This window comes from Pristiophorus japonicus, unplaced genomic scaffold (assembly GCF_044704955.1).
Source record: "Pristiophorus japonicus isolate sPriJap1 unplaced genomic scaffold, sPriJap1.hap1 HAP1_SCAFFOLD_207, whole genome shotgun sequence".
In the NCBI taxonomy this organism is placed as follows: Eukaryota; Metazoa; Chordata; class Chondrichthyes; family Pristiophoridae; genus Pristiophorus; species Pristiophorus japonicus.
Window position 1 is genome coordinate 312,501 of NW_027251767.1, and position 7,500 is coordinate 320,000.

At 49.6% G+C, this 7,500-nt stretch overlaps 6 non-coding genes across 6 annotated transcripts; all 6 read left to right on the forward strand.

Annotated features, from left to right (window-relative positions):
• The first annotated feature begins 1,003 nt into the window (after nt 1-1,003).
• On the forward strand, nt 1,004-1,076 carry trnam-cau (transfer RNA methionine (anticodon CAU)). Its single transcript has one exon. It is a non-coding gene; the product is annotated as a tRNA-Met (tRNA).
• Nucleotides 1,077-2,271: 1,195 nt separating this feature from the next.
• Nucleotides 2,272-2,344, forward strand: trnam-cau (transfer RNA methionine (anticodon CAU)). Its single transcript has one exon. It is a non-coding gene; the product is annotated as a tRNA-Met (tRNA).
• Nucleotides 2,345-3,538: 1,194 nt separating this feature from the next.
• Nucleotides 3,539-3,611, forward strand: trnam-cau (transfer RNA methionine (anticodon CAU)). Its single transcript has one exon. It is a non-coding gene; the product is annotated as a tRNA-Met (tRNA).
• Nucleotides 3,612-4,806: 1,195 nt separating this feature from the next.
• On the forward strand, nt 4,807-4,879 carry trnam-cau (transfer RNA methionine (anticodon CAU)). The gene has a single exon. It is a non-coding gene; the product is annotated as a tRNA-Met (tRNA).
• Nucleotides 4,880-6,073: 1,194 nt separating this feature from the next.
• On the forward strand, nt 6,074-6,146 carry trnam-cau (transfer RNA methionine (anticodon CAU)). Its single transcript has one exon. It is a non-coding gene; the product is annotated as a tRNA-Met (tRNA).
• A 1,195-nt stretch (nt 6,147-7,341) lies between these two features.
• On the forward strand, nt 7,342-7,414 carry trnam-cau (transfer RNA methionine (anticodon CAU)). The gene has a single exon. It is a non-coding gene; the product is annotated as a tRNA-Met (tRNA).
• Nucleotides 7,415-7,500: the final 86 nt, after the last annotated feature.

Sequence of the window (7,500 nt, forward strand, 5' to 3'; positions counted from 1 at the left end):
GCGGTGAATGCAGGTATTGATCCCGCTAACTCTCACATACAAAGCAAGCACTCTACCATTTGAGCTAATTCCCCATTGATGGCTGGCATTAGCTCCCAGTTTGCATCTGACTAGCCCTTATCACTTGCCTCCTCGCTGTTCCACGACCAGCAGAAATCTCTTGCTTCAGGTTGGCCTGCTCCCTGAACACTTTCAATGCTTTGCTCCGATCGACGTTACTGAGCAATAGCAGGCGAGCAAGGGCAGGACTGGAAGCCATGGATATGGTGAAAGACGCCGAGAAGAGCTCGAGCCTGCGCAAGGGAAGCGAGTTGAGCGCAACGTCGCAGCCGCCACGAGCGTGAGGGAGCAGGCGAGAGCCCTGTCTGACTGATGGACAAATGACTTCTATTGCCTGAGGCTTTGCCTGAAAGAAAGTGCAATTGCCTGAGGCTTTGCCTGAAAGAAAATGCTGGCTCTTTACATGCATTGCTGCTCAAAGGCACTCCCTGCTGACACACACATGCAAGTGCTCAAGCAAAACGGTGAAGGCACTGTCCTGTGCCTCAGCTGCAACATTTTCAGCTGTAAACTGCTCATATTAAGAACTCTGCCTTCAGCGAATTGCGACTTACCACACACATACTTACTTCAAAAGAATGCTCACTGCTTCAAGTCGGAGTGCAACCAACCACCTAAGGACGACTTTGCTTTGCTTTGTTTTCTACTGCACTGCTCCGCTCCCCACCTGTCAATCGAAGGGAAGCGGCAGAGGTGCCTATCGTTGCTGATTGTCTGCCGCATGCCTTTTAATGCTGCTCGTCCTGTGTACTTGCTGATGTCGCAGCTATTTTTCACAGCCTGGGCCAGCGGCGCAATGGATAACGCATCTGACTACGGATTAGAAGATTGCATGTTCGGCTCCTACCTGGCTCGAGCATTTTGGCAATCTTTGCATTCTGGCTTTGAATGCCACGTAAGCGAACATAGTTGGTCACACTCTTCAGTTACTAACCAGGCAAGTGCCTTCTTAGCGCAGTAGGCAGTGCGTCAGTCTCATAATCTGAAGGTCCTGAGTTCAATCCTCAGAGAAGGCATTAATACTTGCATGGACTTTTCTCCTTCTTTCATTTCAGCTGCATTCATGCAAAAATCAGGAAGTTTTGCTGCGAGAGCACATCAAAGGATTTGATGTCCCTCAGCCTGCGGTGACCTTCAGAAGCAGATGGGCTCACACCACACCTGACACAACTCTTGTTTCTGAACAATTACCCGAGCCAAAAGAATAGTGGTGAATGCAGGTATTGATCCCGCTAACTCTCACATACAAAGCAAGCACTCTACCATTTGAGCTAATTCCCCATTGATGGCTGGCATTAGCTCCCAGTTTGCATCTGACTAGCCCCTTATCACTTGCCTCCTCGCTGTTCCACGACCAGCAGAAATCTCTTGCTTCAGGTTGGCCTGCTCCCTGAACACTTTCAATGCTTTGCTCCAATCGACGTTGCTGAGCAATAGCAGGCGAGCAAGGGCAGGACTGGAAGCCATGGATATGGTGAAAGACGCCGAGAAGAGCTCGAGCCTGCGCAAGGGAAGCGAGTTGAGCGCAACGTCGCAGCCGCCACGAGCGTGAGGGAGCAGGCGAGAGCCCTGTCTGACTGATGGACAAATGACTTCTATTGCCTGAGGCTTTGCCTGAAAGAAAGTGCAATTGCCTGAGGCTTTGCCTGATAGAAAATGCTGGCTCTTTACATGCATTGCTGCTCAAAGGCACTCCCTGCTGACACACACATGCAAGTGCTCAAGCAAAACGGTGAAGGCACTGTCCTGTGCCTCAGCTGCAACATTTTCAGCTGCAAACTGCTCATATTAAGAACTCTGCCTTCAGCGAATTGCGACTTACCACACACATACTTACTTCAAAAGAATGCTCACTGCTTCAAGCCGGAGTGCAACCAACCACCTAAGGACGACTTTGCTTTGCTTTGTTTTCTACTGCACTGCTCCGCTCCCCACCTGTCAATCGAAGGGAAGCGGCAGAGGTGCCTATCTTTGCTGATTGTCTACCGCATGCCTTTTAATGCTGCTCGTCCTGTGTACTTGCTGATGTCGCAGCTATTTTTCACAGCCTGGGCCAGCGGCGCAATGGATAACGCATCTGACTACGGATTAGAAGATTGCATGTTCGGCTCCTACCTGGCTCGAGCATTTTGGCAATCTTTGCATTCTGGCTTTGAATGCCACGTAAGCGAACATAGTTGGTCACACTCTTCAGTTACTAACCAGGTAAGTGCCTTCTTAGCGCAGTAGGCAGCGCGTCAGTCTCATAATCTGAAGGTCCTGAGTTCAATCCTCAAAGAAAGCATTAATACTTGCATGGACTTTTCTCCTTCTTTCATTTCAGCTGCATTCATGCAAAAATCAGGAAGTTTTGCTGCGATAGCACATCAAAGGATTTGATGTCCCTCAGCCTGCGGTGACCTTCAGAAGCAGATGGGCTCACACCACACCTGACACAACTCTTGTTTCTGAACAATTACCCGAGCCAAAAGAATAGTGGTGAATGCAGGTATTGATCCCGCTAACTCTCACATACAAAGCAAGCACTCTACCATTTGAGCTAATTCCCCATTGATGGCTGGCATTAGCTCCCAGTTTGCATCTGACTAGCCCTTATCACTTGCCTCCTCGCTGTTCCACGACCAGCAGAAATCTCTTGCTTCAGGTTGGCCTGCTCCCTGAACACTTTCAATGCTTTGCTCCGATCGACGTTACTGAGCAATAGCAGGCGAGCAAGGGCAGGACTGGAAGCCATGGATATGGTGAAAGACGCCGAGAAGAGCTCGAGCCTGCGCAAGGGAAGCGAGTTGAGCGCAACGTCGCAGCCGCCACGAGCGTGAGGGAGCAGGCGAGAGCCCTGTCTGACTGATGGACAAATGACTTCTATTGCCTGAGGCTTTGCCTGAAAGAAAGTGCAATTGCCTGAGGCTTTGCCTGATAGAAAATGCTGGCTCTTTACATGCATTGCTGCTCAAAGGCACTCCCTGCTGACACACACATGCAAGTGCTCAAGCAAAACGGTGAAGGCACTGTCCTGTGCCTCAGCTGCAACATTTTCAGCTGTAAACTGCTCATATTAAGAACTCTGCCTTCAGCGAATTGCGACTTACCACACACATACTTACTTCAAAAGAATGCTCACTGCTTCAAGCCGGAGTGCAACCAACCACCTAAGGACGACTTTGCTTTGCTTTGTTTTCTACTGCACTGCTCCGCTCCCCACCTGTCAATCGAAGGGAAGCGGCAGAGGTGCCTATCTTTGCTGATTGTCTGCCGCATGCCTTTTAATGCTGCTCGTCCTGTGTACTTGCTGATGTCGCAGCTATTTTTCACAGCCTGGGCCAGCGGCGCAATGGATAACGCATCTGACTACGGATTAGAAGATTGCATGTTCGGCTCCTACCTGGCTCGAGCATTTTGGCAATCTTTGCATTCTGGCTTTGAATGCCACGTAAGCGAACATAGTTGGTCACACTCTTCAGTTACTAACCAGGCAAGTGCCTTCTTAGCGCAGTAGGCAGCGCGTCAGTCTCATAATCTGAAGGTCCTGAGTTCAATCCTCAGAGAAGGCATTAATACTTGCATGGACTTTTCTCCTTCTTTCATTTCAGCTGCATTCATGCAAAAATCAGGAAGTTTTGCTGCGATAGCACATCAAAGGATTTGATGTCCCTCAGCCTGCGGTGACCTTCAGAAGCAGATGGGCTCACACCAAACCTGACACAACTCTTGTTTCTGAACAATTACCCGAGCCAAAAGAATAGTGGTGAATACAGGTATTGATCCCTCTAACGCTCACATGCAAAGCAAGCGCTCTACCATTTGAGCTAATTCCCCATTTATGTCTGGCATTAGCTCCCAGTTTGCATCTGACTAGCCCCTTATCACTTGCCTCCTCGCTATTCCTCGACCAGAAGAAATCTCTTGCTTCAGGTTGGCCTGCTCCCTGAACACTTTCAATGCTTTGCTCCAATCGACGTTACTGAGCAATAGCAGGCGAGCAAGGGCAGGACTGGAAGCCATGGATATGGTGAAAGACGCCGAGAAGAGCTCGAGCCTGCGCAAGGGAAGCGAGTTGAGCGCAACGTCGCAGCCGCCACGAGCGTGAGGGAGCAGGCGAGAGCCCTGTCTGACTGATGGACAAATGACTTCTATTGCCTGAGGCTTTGCCTGAAAGAAAGTGCAATTGCCTGAGGCTTTGCCTGATAGAAAATGCTGGCTCTTTACATGCATTGCTGCTCAAAGGCACTCCCTGCTGACACACACATGCAAGTGCTCAAGCAAAACGGTGAAGGCACTGTCCTGTGCCTCAGCTGCAACATTTTCAGCTGCAAACTGCTCATATTAAGAACTCTGCCTTCAGCGAATTGCGACTTACCACACACATACTTACTTCAAAAGAATGCTCACTGCTTCAAGCCGGAGTGCAACCAACCACCTAAGGACGACTTTGCTTTGCTTTGTTTTCTACTGCACTGCTCCGCTCCCCACCTGTCAATCGAAGGGAAGCGGCAGAGGTGCCTATCTTTGCTGATTGTCTGCCGCATGCCTTTTAATGCTGCTCGTCCTGTGTACTTGCTGATGTCGCAGCTATTTTTCACAGCCTGGGCCAGCGGCGCAATGGATAACGCATCTGACTACGGATTAGAAGATTGCATGTTCGGCTCCTACCTGGCTCGAGCATTTTGGCAATCTTTGCATTCTGGCTTTGAATGCCACGTAAGCGAACATAGTTGGTCACACTCTTCAGTTCCTAACCAGGCAAGTGCCTTCTTAGCGCAGTAGGCAGCGCGTCAGTCTCATAATCTGAAGGTCCTGAGTTCAATCCTCAGAGAAGGCATTAATACTTGCATAGACTTTTCTCCTTCTTTCATTTCAGCTGCATTCATGCAAAAATCAGGAAGTTTTGCTGCGAGAGCACATCAAAGGATTTGATGTCCCTCAGCCTGCGGTGACCTTCAGAAGCAGATGGGCTCACACCACACCTGACACAACTCTTGTTTCTGAACAATTACCCGAGCCAAAAGAATAGCGGTGAATGCAGGTATTGATCCCGCTAACTCTCACATACAAAGCAAGCACTCTACCATTTGAGCTAATTCCCCATTGATGGCTGGCATTAGCTCCCAGTTTGCATCTGACTAGCCCTTATCACTTGCCTCCTCGCTGTTCCACGACCAGCAGAAATCTCTTGCTTCAGGTTGGCCTGCTCCCTGAACACTTTCAATGCTTTGCTCCGATCGACGTTACTGAGCAATAGCAGGCGAGCAAGGGCAGGACTGGAAGCCATGGATATGGTGAAAGACGCCGAGAAGAGCTCGAGCCTGCGCAAGGGAAGCGAGTTGAGCGCAACGTCGCAGCCGCCACGAGCGTGAGGGAGCAGGCGAGAGCCCTGTCTGACTGATGGACAAATGACTTCTATTGCCTGAGGCTTTGCCTGAAAGAAAGTGCAATTGCCTGAGGCTTTGCCTGAAAGAAAATGCTGGCTCTTTACATGCATTGCTGCTCAAAGGCACTCCCTGCTGACACACACATGCAAGTGCTCAAGCAAAACGGTGAAGGCACTGTCCTGTGCCTCAGCTGCAACATTTTCAGCTGTAAACTGCTCATATTAAGAACTCTGCCTTCAGCGAATTGCGACTTACCACACACATACTTACTTCAAAAGAATGCTCACTGCTTCAAGTCGGAGTGCAACCAACCACCTAAGGACGACTTTGCTTTGCTTTGTTTTCTACTGCACTGCTCCGCTCCCCACCTGTCAATCGAAGGGAAGCGGCAGAGGTGCCTATCTTTGCTGATTGTCTGCCGCATGCCTTTTAATGCTGCTCGTCCTGTGTACTTGCTGATGTCGCAGCTATTTTTCACAGCCTGGGCCAGCGGCGCAATGGATAACGCATCTGACTACGGATTAGAAGATTGCATGTTCGGCTCCTACCTGGCTCGAGCATTTTGGCAATCTTTGCATTCTGGCTTTGAATGCCACGTAAGCGAACATAGTTGGTCACACTCTTCAGTTACTAACCAGGCAAGTGCCTTCTTAGCGCAGTAGGCAGTGCGTCAGTCTCATAATCTGAAGGTCCTGAGTTCAATCCTCAGAGAAGGCATTAATACTTGCATGGACTTTTCTCCTTCTTTCATTTCAGCTGCATTCATGCAAAAATCAGGAAGTTTTGCTGCGAGAGCACATCAAAGGATTTGATGTCCCTCAGCCTGCGGTGACCTTCAGAAGCAGATGGGCTCACACCACACCTGACACAACTCTTGTTTCTGAACAATTACCCGAGCCAAAAGAATAGTGGTGAATGCAGGTATTGATCCCGCTAACTCTCACATACAAAGCAAGCACTCTACCATTTGAGCTAATTCCCCATTGATGGCTGGCATTAGCTCCCAGTTTGCATCTGACTAGCCCCTTATCACTTGCCTCCTCGCTGTTCCACGACCAGCAGAAATCTCTTGCTTCAGGTTGGCCTGCTCCCTGAACACTTTCAATGCTTTGCTCCAATCGATGTTGCTGAGCAATAGCAGGCGAGCAAGGGCAGGACTGGAAGCCATGGATATGGTGAAAGACGCCGAGAAGAGCTCGAGCCTGCGCAAGGGAAGCGAGTTGAGCGCAACGTCGCAGCCGCCACGAGCGTGAGGGAGCAGGCGAGAGCCCTGTCTGACTGATGGACAAATGACTTCTATTGCCTGAGGCTTTGCCTGAAAGAAAGTGCAATTGCCTGAGGCTTTGCCTGATAGAAAATGCTGGCTCTTTACATGCATTGCTGCTCAAAGGCACTCCCTGCTGACACACACATGCAAGTGCTCAAGCAAAACGGTGAAGGCACTGTCCTGTGCCTCAGCTGCAACATTTTCAGCTGCAAACTGCTCATATTAAGAACTCTGCCTTCAGCGAATTGCGACTTACCACACACATACTTACTTCAAAAGAATGCTCACTGCTTCAAGCCGGAGTGCAACCAACCACCTAAGGACGACTTTGCTTTGCTTTGTTTTCTACTGCACTGCTCCGCTCCCCACCTGTCAATCGAAGGGAAGCGGCAGAGGTGCCTATCTTTGCTGATTGTCTACCGCATGCCTTTTAATGCTGCTCGTCCTGTGTACTTGCTGATGTCGCAGCTATTTTTCACAGCCTGGGCCAGCGGCGCAATGGATAACGCATCTGACTACGGATTAGAAGATTGCATGTTCGGCTCCTACCTGGCTCGAGCATTTTGGCAATCTTTGCATTCTGGCTTTGAATGCCACGTAAGCGAACATAGTTGGTCACACTCTTCAGTTACTAACCAGGTAAGTGCCTTCTTAGCGCAGTAGGCAGCGCGTCAGTCTCATAATCTGAAGGTCCTGAGTTCAATCCTCAAAGAAAGCATTAATACTTGCATGGACTTTTCTCCTTCTTTCATTTCAGCTGCATTCATGCAAAAATCAGGAAGTTTTGCTGCGATAGCACATCAA